Source organism: Cherax quadricarinatus, chromosome 12 (assembly GCF_038502225.1).
Source record: "Cherax quadricarinatus isolate ZL_2023a chromosome 12, ASM3850222v1, whole genome shotgun sequence".
Classification (NCBI taxonomy): Eukaryota; Metazoa; Arthropoda; class Malacostraca; order Decapoda; family Parastacidae; genus Cherax; species Cherax quadricarinatus.
This window is the reverse complement of record NC_091303.1, coordinates 15,530,657-15,545,369: the sequence shown is the minus strand read 5'-3', so window position 1 is coordinate 15,545,369 and position 14,713 is coordinate 15,530,657. Positions and strand designations below refer to the sequence as shown.

The following is a 14,713-nucleotide window of genomic DNA, read 5'->3' as shown; positions in this document are numbered from 1 at the left end:
GCTTCGTTATTCCAAGTCTGGTTGAAGCTGATTGTAATTATCCTTGGGACATATTATAGTTTTGTGTAGTGACTATGAGAGCTGATACTCTGATTTTTTGTCTCTGGCTGCAGTTTGATTTGTTTGTGATGGCAACAGTTTCCCTAAGAATATTGTGATTATTACTGCTACAATACTGATACAGAGCTGAACTCTCTCTTGTGTCAGTCATCCTAGTTGATAACATGTTTGCAGTCTGATAATAATTGTTGCCGTTATTTGGGATTTGATAAACTACTGGAGTATCTTGTTTAACTGCTTGTTTATTTTTCTGGGAAAGCTATTACCTAATTTATAATTGTAGAAAGTGATTATGTTAGTAAATTTAATGAGTCGATTGATTGTTGCTTGCTGGAAGGTTACTGTGAGTTGTGACTTGCTGAATGAATCAACTCAATAAAGCGACTAACAACAACACTTTCTATTGTAAAAATTTAGGAGATAACCTTTTACAGAAATGCAAATAACCAATTACACAATGTAGCCCACGGGTTTACCACTTCAAACCAATTTTGCTTCAGGAGTCAGAAGGGTACTTGAACAGCCTATCATCATCTACCAGCTAATCTGGCTCTTATATCGACATGTGAAATGAACAAGGAGGCATTCGATAGTCTCTGACACGATGACTTAATTAATATTGAGATTTGCTGATCTTTCTGACCACAACAGGACATTCTTGAGAGTTATATACAATTATTTAACAACAGACTCGTCATCCTTCCTTCAACTGCAAAATACCTCAGGCGTTTACATTTAAATCTGTAGTGACCCAGGGACTACTACCTGAGTCCTCTATTGTTCGACATCTATGTTAAATACCTTCTTCAACCTGTATACCAAGACACCATCATCCAATTTGTTAACGATATAATATATGTTATGTCCTCCCTCCCAGCAGGCTGACACTGAAGAACTGAACTATACTGCTGATTGGATGAACTAGAGTTACGATTAATCCTGACAAAGTGTAAATTATCACTACTAGATATTACCAAACGAAAACTGAGAAAAATGGGGGCTACCAAGTTAGTAGACTATTCAGCCTCACCAAATGCGTCATTAACGCCTCATCCTACTACGGTGTTTGAATGAACAGGTTCATCCTCCCTCTGGGAAGATCTGTCTTGATAAAACCCGTTGGATGGGCAAAATGTTGTCAGTAGAGGCTCGCATTATTATTCATCTGTGTCTCTTTTATCAATGGGAAAACTGACCCCAGCCGATCAACACAGCAAGCTGTGTGATGCCCGAACCCGCGCACAGTACACAAAAGATGATCTGGCAACAAAAAAAAAAAAAGTGAAGATGCAGCATCCACAAGGAAGAGCTCCCTAGACCAAGGACGTTGAGCGATCTGCCAGGAGAAGACGAAGATTTCAAGGCGCAGCATCGATAAATCCATTACTAATATGACACTCGCGAACACCTGAAATTTTGTTAGGTAAGACACATATGCAACAGTTAGGTATCTTTATTTCGAAACGTTTCGCCTACACAGTAGGCTTCTTCAGTCGAGTACAGAGAAGTTGATAGAAGCAGAAGATACTTGAAGACGATGTAATCAGTCCATCATCCTTGAAGTTTTGAGGTGGTCAGTCCCTCAGTCTGGAGAAGAGTATTGTTCTATAGTCTGAAACAGTATGAAGTTGAAGTGACAGGATGGAGCCTATATACCACCAGGAGGTGAGATGTAGGCCACTAGTAGAGGTAAGAATGTTCGTTGGAAGGGTATCTTGGTACAGACCTAAAATAAACTTTGTCAACTTCTACTGGTGAGAATGGCTGGATTTGAGAGGGACCTGACCTTCCAACGACAACAGTCCTACCTCTACTAGTGGCCTACATCTCACCTCCTGGCGGTATGTAGGCTCCATCCTGTCACTTCAACTCCATATTGTTTCAGACTATGGAACAATACTCTTCTCCAGGCTGAGGGACTGACCACCTCAAAACTTCAAGGGTGATGGACTGATTACATCGTCTTCAAGTATCTTCTGTTTCTATCAACTTTTCTGTACACGACTGAAGAAGCCTACTGTGTAGGCGAAACGTTTCGAAATAAAGATACCTAACTGTTGCATATGTGTCTTACCTAACAACCTGTCGGTATTTTATACCATTTTAATGTTCACCTGAAATTTTCTAATAGCAGCGAAAGCAGATCCTTAAGCTTAGCAGGTAGCAGGAAGCAAGACTCCTGCACTTCCACATTGCATCCACAAACTTCCTGAATCGTAACCTTCAACAACCTTCCCACAAGGAAAATAAGTTCATGAAAAAAGCTTACACATACCACACACGTACGCACGTAAACACCCATTCCTGTATACTAGTGTATGAGCGGGGCCCTGCGGTATGCAATCTAAATGTCTTTCATATTTATTTAAAATGTAAATTAAACATATCCATGACCGAGTTCAAATCATGAACGAATGTTTCACATATTTTGTGCATCCTCCTCTTCCCCCATATCTACTCATTTTTTTTTTTATATCCTTTCCATCCTTCTTCCTTACCCTTTGTTTGGGATTTTGGGTAAAATGATTAAATAAAAAAAGTATTGTGTTAATGTTGGTAGAATTACCAATAATTTGTTAAGTAAAAGGGCACAAGTGCAACTAATGTGACATTTTATAGTAAAAGAACCACTTTGTTGGTTAGTGTACTCATCTTTGTTGATAACACCTGGAGACCACCTGCAGCCTCCCCCAGGGGTTTCCCCTCCAAATTTGCTGTCAACAGACCACCAGGGCTGTTTGGAAGATTAAATAAACAGGGTTAATACTCGCCTTGAAGATGTATATGTTTCAGTTATGACAGCTATAACACCTGAAAATCGTGGCTTAGCTTGCCCCTCACGACCTCGAAATGGTTAGCCCTATTCACTCAACATCGACCCTAGGTACTGTAGTACTAAAGAGGCGGATATCAAATATAACAGTAACTTACCTGGCTCAGTGTAACGAGAGACTGCGATGTTTACACTTCTAAATAAGGCCGGTACCGTTGGCTTGAGATGGAGAGTGACGTCGGACATCTTCATTCTGTTGTCTGCTGGGGACATTGAACGTCGTCTGGCAATTATCGCTTGTCCATTTGTTCGGCCAGGGATCTACAACTGTGGATAATGTCCACAGTAAAAAGAAATTTCTCCTTACGTCGTTTGATACACGAATGAACCACGCGCAAAATTCTTCTCCCGCCACACTTGATTCACATGCTGATAGTCCATAACTTTTCACGGCAAGAAGGATATCAGTTTTTTCTGGAGACTGTCAGTGTATGACACGGGAAACGCACACGAAACCGACCACGAATGTTTCTATTTTTCTACGCAATGTGGCCCGGGTGTCCAATGAGGACCCGGAAGCGGTTCGTCACGTCTTTACTGGTCAAAAACAAACTGGAATCTGCAATACCAGCCTCCACACCATCCTTTCCAGGGAGATTCTGCTGACATTTGGTCTATAGACGTTAGGTGTTAGTACGTACAACTGTACACAATCAAGGATTACTGTTTCCTTGAGTTGTAGATGCGAACTGTGGGAAATATAATGCCCCTAACTATACTATCAAGTTCGAGGCAAATTATCTAGAATTTTTAATTGTAACTTGTGGTAGAGACTATCGCAAGGAGGCCAAAGGTCTTGTGACGCCTCCCTACCATATGCAACTAAACTATGATTAGTTTCATCTAATTTCACTTGCTAATGGAAACGTGTAAGCTGAGCTGTTGCTTTGGCGTACATTTTTGTCTCTACTCATATCCAGATGTTCGAAGAGGGATCGACGCCCCCTTGATAGTGTGATCGCTGCCATCTGAGGAGGTAGACGAAGCCCCCCCTTTGATTGGAGAATTTTCTCCACACTCTTCATTACCAGGGTCCAGGACTCTGGTCAAAGTCCCTCTTCTGGTTACTTCAGATTTTTTTCTGATTGTTTTGTAGGAGTGCATCGCGTGAGCGCATCCTGTAATTGCATACCATAAGGACATTCTGTGAGTCCCTCATGTGAGTACATCATATATGTGAGATATGAGTGCATCGCACTAGTGCATCCTGGGACTCCTTCCATAGAATGCGTCCTATGAGTTCACTGTTGGAGAGAATCTTTAAAAGGCATCCTGTAAGTGCTTCTCGTAAGTGCATCCTTAACCGGTGGTATATTTTGGGGTAATAAGGAAGACAGTTGTGTTTGATTTTTTATTAAAAATAAATAGTTTTATTACATAATTCATTTGCAAAAAAATATATTCATCATTTATAAAAATAAATACATCTACTTGCATTTGCAAAAATTAAGTGCATTGTCACCTCATAATGACCACTTGTTGTTAAATATAGAGTAGAGCCATGACAAGACCCAAACAAATACAAATAGACGAGAATAAACACACACACACACACACACACACACACACACACACACACACACACACATACATTAAATTAATAAATTATAGTTGATGAACTGATTACATCATCTTCAGTTCACTACTACACCTGATGCCTCTATATCTGACTGAAGAAGCCTACTGTGTAGGTGAAACACTTCAACAGTAAAGATACCCAACTGTTGCACATGTGTCTTAGTCATCAACTTGTCGGTATTTTATACAAATTTCAACATAAAATTATATTACAGCCTAACCACTGGAAGCTGAACCATTATAACAAAGTAAACAGTGAAGACAAAATACCATAAACATGACTTTGTTCTGGTAGTTACAAACAGTCAGTCTTTCCCCCACACATACACACGAGTCTAAATAAACACAACTGTACGTGTGGCCAAGACCACAATAAGAGGATGGAAGTTCAGAGTAACATCTCAGTGAGACACCATTACATCACATAACATCTCAGTGAGACACCATTACATCACATAACATCTCAGTGAGACACCATTACATCACATAACATCTCAGTGAGACACCATTACATCACATAACATCTGAGTGAGACACCATCAATACTGGTGGCTGGGATGAGCGTTTGAGACGCAACATAACTTATTCTTCTTGTTCTCTCAGGTTCTTACTTTCCTTTCCTGTGAAAAAAAAAATCAAAAGTGTAAGAAAACAAAGGTAAGTAGATAAGTAAAAATTATATCAAGCAAAATGGCATTGCGAATCCAATTTCAGTTTTAAAATATACTAAGTTTGAGAGAGAGAGAGAGAGAGAGAGAGAGAGAGAGAGAGAGAGAGAGAGAGAGAGAGAGAGCAAACACGTTACTTACTTGCTACGGACATTGCCTTGTATCCGTTCCTGCCAAAGTGGTGGCTGCGGTAATTTGTCGAACCAAGACGTCTCTGGCCGGGGAAGTCTCTCTTTCCGGTGATGAGTTGTGGTGCTGCCAACACCATCCCCAACACCACCACCAACACCAACAACACCTGCAGTTGTTGAAAACATGTGCTCTACTTAGAAAACGAAGATGGGTTGCTGAGACATGTTGAAAAATCAACTTGCAAATATTTGCAAAACAAAAATGTACAAAACGCATTTCAAACTCTAAACTTATTTTTGAATTTGAGAAAATTTACAGAATATGTTTAGAACAGGGAAAAATTTCTTACAATTTTAATGTTCATCTTTGTTTCTCGTCCGGACGAGCTCGATATAACCTGTTCAAGAAAAAAAATTATAATTAGATACATTCGTTTTATCTTATAAGTTGTTCAAAATTTCCAAATAGTTAAACTATGATCAGAAATAACAAAATAATATGAATGTCTCAAGAAGTGAAGATCTTATTATACGAAGAGATAAATTCGAATTTGTCATCCGGTGGAAGTAGTGGAGGCTTGATCCTCCGTCTGGTAATTACAACCTGTAAAATATAAATGCCTGCACATTCTGAATACTTACTCAAATGTGTTGACTTTTGTATCTCTCTTCTTGTGTTGTAAGTGAAACTCTCTCGAAGTATGTTGAGTGATACAATCTATCAAAATGTGTTCAACAACAGTTTCCACAGCTGGTCTTTGCCAGCTGTCAGTGTGCAACAGTCGTTGGTCAGCCTCTGGGTCCTGGGTATATATTGAGAACCTTCACTGAGGTGCCAGCTACTGCCTTATTTCATATCCTTTAGTATAATCTTCAAGGAGACGTTGTTATATGATTACTCAACTGAACACGTCAGTGAAGGACGGTGAATCAGTACACATCAGCGTACTAGAGGTAGACTGGACTAAACATTGCTAGTCGGTCGCCATCTCTTGCGTGCGTTAACTGTTCATTTGATGTTTAAGAGCAGTGTGCTCTTCGAGCTCAGTTTCAGTAAAATACATCGTCGTATTCTTACTTACTATGAACACAAATATTTGTCAGGATGTAACTACTGTGGAGTCATCTTACTTAATCTTAGCTAGTGATAGTGGACGATGCGACCATCTTACCAAACAAGTGGGTCCCAGCTCCTAGCTGTACCCCATTACCTGCCTCTGTAATATTATTTGATTCTCACCTGCTGGAAGGGTATTGAGAGCATAATAAAACGAACAAACTAATTTACTGAAAACGGCACTAAGTCAAGCCAAACCTGAGTAAAACTACATATATTTCAGCCGGTGTGACTCCAGAGAGGTTAACAACCACGAGATTTATGTCACTTAAGAATCAAAGGTATTATATTATGCATTGATATTAAGTGTGGTTCATGCTACCACAAAAACTATTTTTTCTTAACGTAAATTCAAAACACACACATACACACACGCACATACACACATACACACACACACACACACATGGGCGATTTCAACCACAGGGAGATCGACTGGGAAAACCTGGAGCCACATGGGGGTCCCGAAACATGGAGAGCAAAGATGATGGATGTGGTACTTGAAAACCTCATGCATCAACATGTCAGGGACACAACCAGAGAGAGAGGGGAGGATGAGCCAGCAAGACTGGATCTTGTGTTCACCCTGAGCAGTTCAGACATCGAGGACATCACTTACGAGAGGCCCCTTGGAGCTAGCGATCATGTGGTTCTGAGTTTTGACTATATAGTAGAGTTACAAGTGGAGAAGGTAACAGGAACTGAAGGGGACAGGCCAAACTATAAAAGGGGGGACTACACAGGTATGAGAAACTTCCTGCAGGAGGTTCCGTGGGAAAGAGAAATGGTAGGAAAATCAGTAAACGAGATGATGGAATATGTGGCAACAAAGTGCAAGGAGGCAGAGGAAAGTTTTGTTCCCAAGGGAAACAGAAATAATAGGAAGACCAAGACGAGTCCTTGGTTTACCCGAAGGTGTAGGGAGGCAAAAGCTAAGTGCAACAGAGAATGGAAAAGGTACAGGAGGCATAGGACCCAGGAAAACAAGGAGATTAGTAGAAGAGCCAGAAACGAGTATGCGCAGATAAGGAGGGAGGCCCAGAGACAGTATGAAAACGACATAGCATCGAAAGTCAAATCTGACCCGAAACTGCTGTATAGCCACATTAGGAAGAAGACAACAGTCAAGGACCAGGTGATAAGGCTGAGGAAAGAAGGTGGAGAACTCACAAGAAACGATCAAGAGGTATGTGAGGAGCTCAACACGAGATTTAAGGAAGTATTTACAGTAGAGACAGGAAGGACTCTGGGGGGACAGACCAGATGGGGACACCAACAAGGAATACACCAACAAGTGTTGGACGACATACATACAGATGAGGAGGAGGTGAAGAAACTGCTAAGGGACATCGATACCTCAAAGGCAATGGGACCGGACAACATCTCTCCATGGGTCCTTAGAGAGGGAGCAGATATGTTGTGCGTACCACTTACCACAATCTTCAACACATCCCTGGAAACTGGGCAACTACCTGAGGTATGGAAGACAGCAAATGTAGTTCCCATTTTCAAAAAAGGAGACAGAAAAGAGGCACTAAACTATAGACCTGTGTCATTGACGTGTATAGTATGCAAAATTATGGAGAAGATTATCAGGAGGAGAGTGGTGGAGCACCTGGAACGGAACAGGAGTATAAATGCCAACCAGCACGGATTCACGGAAGGCAAATCCTGTGTCACAAACCTTCTGGAGTTTTATGATAAAATAACAGAAGTAAGACAAGAGAGAGAGGGGTGGGTTGATTGCATCTTCTTGGACTGCAAGAAGGCCTTTGACACAGTTCCTCACAAGAGATTAGTGCAGAAGCTAGAGCATCAGGCGCATATAACAGGAAGGGCACTGCAATGGATCAGAGAATACCTGACAGGGAGGCAACAACGAGTCATGGTACGTAATGATGTATCACAGTGGGCACCTGTGACGAGCGGGGTCCCACAGGGGTCGGTCCTAGGACCAGTGCTATTTTTGGTATATGTGAACGACATGACGGAAGGGTTAGACTCAGAAGTGTCCCTGTTTGCAGATGATGTGAAGTTAATGAGGAGAATTAAATCTGATGTGGACCAGGCAGGACTTCAAAGAGACCTGGACAGACTGGACACCTGGTCCAGCAAATGGCTTCTCGAATTTAATCCTGCCAAATGCAAAGTCATGAAGATAGGGGAAGGGCACAGAAGACCACAGACAGAGTATAGGCTAGGTGGCCAAAGACTGCAAACCTCACTCAAGGAGAAAGATCTGGGGTGAGTATAACACCGAGCATGTCTCCGGAAGCACACATCAATCAGATAACTGCTGCAGCATATGGGCGCCTGGCAAACCTGAGAACAGCATTCCGACACCTTAGTAAGGAATCATTCAAGACACTGTACACCGTGTATGTCAGGCCCATACTGGAGTATGCAGCACCTGTTTGGAACCCGCACTTGATAAAGCACGTCAAGAAACTAGAGAAAGTACAAAGGTTTGTGACAAGGTTAGTTCCAGAGCTAAGGGGAATGTCCTATGAAGAAAGATTAAGGGAAATCGGCCTGACGACACTGGAGGACAGGAGGGTCAGGGGAGACATGATAACGACATATAAAATACTGCGTGGAATAGACAAGGTGGACAAGGCCAGGATGTTCCAGGGAGGGGACACAGAAACATGAGGCCACAATTGGAAGTTGAAGACACAAATGAGTCAGAGAGATAGTAGGAAGTATTTCTTCAGTCATAGAGTTGTAAGGCAGTGGAATAGCCTAGAAAATGACGTAGTGGAGGCAGGAACCATACACAGTTTTAAGACGAGGTTTGATAAAGCTCATGGAGCGGGGAGAGAGAGGGTCTAGTAGCAACCGGTGAAGAGGCGGGGCCAGGAGCTAGGACTCGACCCCTGCAACCACAAATAGGTGAGTACAAATAGGTGAGTACACACACACACACACACACACACACACACACACACACAGTGGGCACCTGTGACGAGCGGGGTCCCACAGGGGTCGGTCCTAGGACCAGTGCTAATTTTGGTATATGTGAAGGACATGACGGAAGGGTTAGACTCAGAAGTGTCCCTGTTTGCAGACGATGTGAAGTTAATGAGGAGAATTAAATCTGATGAGGACCAGGCAGGACTTCAAAGAGACCTGGACAGACTGGACACCTGGTCCAGCAAATGGCTTCTCGAATTTAATCCTGCCAAATGCAAAGTCATGAAGATGGGGGAGGGGCACAGAAGACCACAGACAGAGTATAGGCTAGGTGGCCAAAGACTGCAAACCTCACTCAAGGAGAAAGATCTTGGGGTGAGTATAACACCGAGCATGTCTCCGGAAGCACACATCAATCAGATAACTGCTGCAGCATATGGGCGCCTGGCAAACCTGAGAACAGCATTCCGATACCTTAGTAAGGAATCATTCAAGACACTGTACACCGTGTATGTCAGGCCCATACTGGAGTATGCAGCACCTGTTTGGAACCCGCACTTGATAAAGCACGTCAAGAAACTAGAGAAAGTACAAAGGTTTGCGACAAGGTTAGTTCCAGAGCTAAGGGGAATGTCCTATGAGGAAAGATTAAGGGAAATCGGCCTGACCACACTGGAGGACAGGAGGGTCAGGGGAGACATGATAACGACATATAAAATACTGCGTGGAATAGACAAGGTGGACAAAGACAGGATGTTCCAGGGAGGGGACACAGAAACAAGAGGCCACAATTGGAAGTTGAAGACACAAATGAGTCAGAGAGATAGTAGGAAGTATTTCTTCAGTCATAGAGTTGTAAGTCAGTGGAATAGCCTAGAAAATGACGTAGTGGAGGCAGGAACCATACACAGTTTTAAGACGAGGTTTGATAAAGCTCATGGAGCGGGGAGAGAGAGGGCCTAGTAGCAACCGGTGAAGAGGCGGGGCCAGGAGCTAGGACTCGACCCCTGCAACCACAAATAGGTGAGTACACACACACACACACACACAATATTCAGCGGCAGTTTGGAACCTTCACCTAGCCTAGCATGTAAGGAAACTAGAGAAAGTGCAAAGGTTTGCAACAAGACTAGTCCCAGAGCTAAGGGGTATGTCCTACGACAAGAGGTTAAGGGAAATCGACATGACGACACTGGAGACAGGAGAGTTAGGGGGATATGATAATGACATGTAAAATACTAAGAGGTATAGACAAGGTGGACAGAGACAAGATGTTCCAGAGATGGGGACACAGCAACGAGGGGACACAGTTGGAAGTTGAAGACTCAGATGAACCACAGGGATGTTAGGACATATTTGTTCAGTCACAGAGTTGTCAGGAAGTGGAATAGCCTGGGTAGTGATTTAGTGGAGGCAGGATTCATACATAGCTTTAAGAAGAGGTATGATAAAGCTCACGGAGCGGGAAGAGTGACCGGGTAGCGGCCAAGCGAAGAGGCAGGGCCAGGAGCTGTGAATCGATCCCCGCAACCACAACTAGGTGAGTACAACTAGGTGAGTATACACACACACAAACACACACACACACACACACGCACACACACACACACACACACACACACACACACACACACACACACACACACACACACACACACAGGGACGGGAAATCCTGTCACAAACCTACTGGAGTTCTATGACATGGTGACAGCAGTAAGACAAGAGAGAGAGGGGTGGGTGGATTGCATTTTCTTGGACTGCAAGAAGGCGTTTGACACAGTTCCACACAAGAGATTGGTGCAAAAACTGGAGGACCAAGCAGGGATAACAGGGAAGGCACTACAATGGATCAGGGAATACTTGTCAGGAAGACAGCAGCGAGTCATGGTACGTGGCGAGGTGTCAGAGTGGGCACCTGTGACCAGCGGGGTCCCGCAGGGGTCAGTCCTAGGACCAGTGCTGTTTCTGGTATTTGTGAACGACATGACGGAAGGAATAGACTCTGAGGTGTCCCTGTTTGCAGATGACGTGAAGTTGATGAGAAGAATACACTCGATCGAAGACCAGGCAGAACTACAAAGGGATCTGGACAGGCTGCAGACCTGGTCCAGCAATTGGCTCCTGGAGTTCAATCCCACCAAGTGCAAAGTCATGAAGATTGGGGAAGGGCAAAGAAGGCCGCAGACGGAGTACAGTCTAGGGGGTCAGAGACTACAAACCTCACTCAAGGAAAAAGATCTTGGGGTGAGTATAACACCAGGCACATCTCCTGAAGCGCACATCAACCAAATAACTGCTGCAGCATATGGGCGCCTAGCAAACCTCAGAACAGCATTCCGACATCTTAATAAGGAATCGTTCAGGACCCTGTACACCGTATACGTTAGGCCCATATTGGAGTATGCGGCACCAGTTTGGAACCCACACCTAGCCAAGCACGTAAAGAAACTAGAGAAAGTGTAAAGGTTTGCAACAAGACTAGTCCCAGAGCTAAGAGGTATGTCCTACGAGGAGAGGTTAAGGGAAATCAACCTGACGACACTGGAGGACAGGAGAGATAGGGGGGACATGATAACGACATACAAAATACTGAGAGGAATTGACAAGGTGGACAAAGACAGGATGTTCCAGAGATTGGACACAGTAACAAGGGGACACAGTTGGAAGCTGAAGACACAGATGAATCACAGGGATGTTAGGAAGTATTTCTTCAGCCACAGAGTAGTCAGTAAGTGGAATAGTTTGGGAAGCGATGTAGTGGAGGCAGGATCCATACATAGCTTTAAGCAGAGGTATGATAAAGCTCACGGCTCAGGGAGAGTGACCTAGTAGCGATCAGTGAAGAGGCGGGGCCAGGAGCTCGGACTCGACCCCCGCAACCTCAACTAGGTGAGTACAACTAGGTGTGTACACACACACACACACACACACACACACACACACACACACATAAGGTGACAGAAGTAAGACAAGAGAGAGAGGGGTGGATAGACTGCATTTTCTTGGACTGCAAGAAGGCCTTCGACACAGTTCCTCACAAGAGGTTACTGCAAAAGCTAGAGGATCAGGCGCACATAACAGGAAAGGCACTGCAATGGATCAGAGAATACCTGACAGGGAGGCAACAGCGAGTCATGGTACATGATGAGGTATCACAGTGGGCGCCTGTGACAAGCGGGGTTCTACAGGGGTCAGTCCTAGGACCTGTGCTGTTTTTGGTATATGTGAATGACATAACGGAAGGGATAGACTCAGAAGTGTCCTTGTTTGCAGATGATGTGAAGTTAATGAGAAGAATCAAATCGGTCGAGGATCGGGCAGGACTACAAAGAGACCTTCACAGGCTACAAGCCTGGTCCAGCAACTGGCTCCTTGAATCTAACCCTGCCAAATGCAAAGTCATGAAGATCGGGGAATGGCAAAGAAGACCGCAGACACAGTCTAGGTGGCCAAAAACTGCAAACCTCACTCAAAGTAAGAGATCTTTGAGTAAGTAATCAGATAACTGCTGCAGCATACGGGCGGCTGGCAAACCTAAGGATAGCGTTCCGATACCTCAGTAAGGAATCGTTCAAGACTCTGTACACCATATACGTTAGGCCCATACTGGAGTATGCAGCACCAGTTTGGAATCCACACCTGATCAAGTACGTCAAGAAATTAGAGAAAGTGCAAATGTTTGCAACAAGACTTGTCCCAGAGCTACGGGGATTGTCCTACGAAGAAAGGTTGAGGGAAATCGGCCTGACGACACTGGAGGACAGGAGGGTCAGGGGAGACACGATAACGACTTATAAAATACTGCGCAGAATAGACAAGGTGGACAATATCAGGATGTTCCAGAGATGGGACACAGAAACAATAGGTCACAGTTTAAGTTGAAGACTCAGATGAGTCAAAGGGATATCAGGAAGTATTTCTTCAGTCATAGAGTAATCAGGCAGTGGAATAAGCTAGAAAGTGACGTAGTGGAGGCGGGAATCATACATAGTTTTAAGACGAGATTTGACAAAGCTCATGGAGCAGGGAGAGAGAGAACCTAGTAGCAATCAGTGAAGAGGCGGGGCCAGGAGCTATGACTCGACTCCTGCAACCACAAATAGGTGAGTACAAACAGGCGAGTACACACACACACATTATATATATATATATATATATATATATATATATATATATATATATATATATATATATGTATATATATATATATATATATATATATATATATATATATGTCGTGCCGAATATGTAAAACTGGTCAATTAGCAAGAACTCATTTAAAATTAAGTCCTTTCTAAAATTTATCTTACACGTTTAAAGATATATTTTTTCATTAATGTTAATGCAAAAATTTTAATTTTGCACCAAAAGAATCTTAGAAAACTTACCTAACCTTATTATAACAAGAACAATTTATTTTAGCCTTACCCAACTAATACTATAATTTAATACTAAACAAACACAGTGAAATATATTTTTTTCGTTAGGTCCAGAATGATTTTGGCGAAATTATTGCATACACAAATTTTCGCTTGTCCTATATGGCAAGATGAACGTTGATATTTAAGCTAAGATCTCAAGTTCTGCCTATTCGGCACGACATATATATATGTACAATTATACCGAGTAGCGACAACAAATGCAAAACACGTACTGGGTAAAGTTGGAAATTTCAATGTTAGCTCTTGCCGTTCGTGTTGCAAATAACATTTTTTCAAGAGCTTGCAATATTGCAAAGGTATCAGTAGTGTCCCATCAGGAGGCCCACAAGGGAACTTCTCCAATGTATATGAATAAGCAGAAGGATGGACGGGAGGCTCGAACCGTAGTCCCTAAATTGATAGGTCCAACGCTCTACCGTTTCAGCTACGGGATTCCTAACAGGGAAGATTCGGAACCGACCTTCTGTACATGTTTCCGTCTGAGGCAGCATGTGTAATGCAACTGACCTCCTTCCCCACAGTCCAGGAGCTTTAGCAGTAAATCTCGTCTTACCTACCTTGATGCCACATAGTCTATGAACTTAGATAAGTCGTAATAAACGGCTTAATCGAAGTTCACTCTCACTCTGCTATTAGCATCAACGCTTCGTTCTGCTACTAGCATCAACTCTTCGCTCTGCTACTAGTATCAACGCCTCGCTCTGCTACTAGCATCAACTCTTCGATCTGCTACTAGTATCAACGCCTCGCTCTGCTACTAGCATCAGCGCTTCGGTCTGCTACTAGTATCAACGCTTCGCTCTGCTATTAGCATCAACGCTTAACTTTGCTACTTTTATCAACGTCTCGCTACAAGGCACACCAGCAAGGTAGACAGCTGACTGCCCTGGTATCCAGCGGGTCCTTAACCTGTAATTAGCTTGTCAGTAAAGCTAGGGATCCTTAACCTAACCTTGTCAAACCCTGTGTAA

At 43.2% G+C, this 14,713-nt stretch overlaps 1 long non-coding RNA gene across 1 annotated transcript; it reads right to left on the bottom strand.

The window, feature by feature from the left end:
* Positions 1 to 4,230: 4,230 nt before the first annotated feature.
* Positions 4,231 to 6,052, bottom strand: LOC138852615 (uncharacterized). Its single transcript, XR_011391913.1, has 4 exons — positions 5,913 to 6,052; positions 5,621 to 5,668; positions 5,281 to 5,437; positions 4,231 to 5,091 (listed from the first exon to the last, which is right to left on the bottom strand). It is a non-coding gene; the product is annotated as an uncharacterized lncRNA (long non-coding RNA).
* Between the last annotated feature and the right edge of the window lie 8,661 nt (positions 6,053 to 14,713).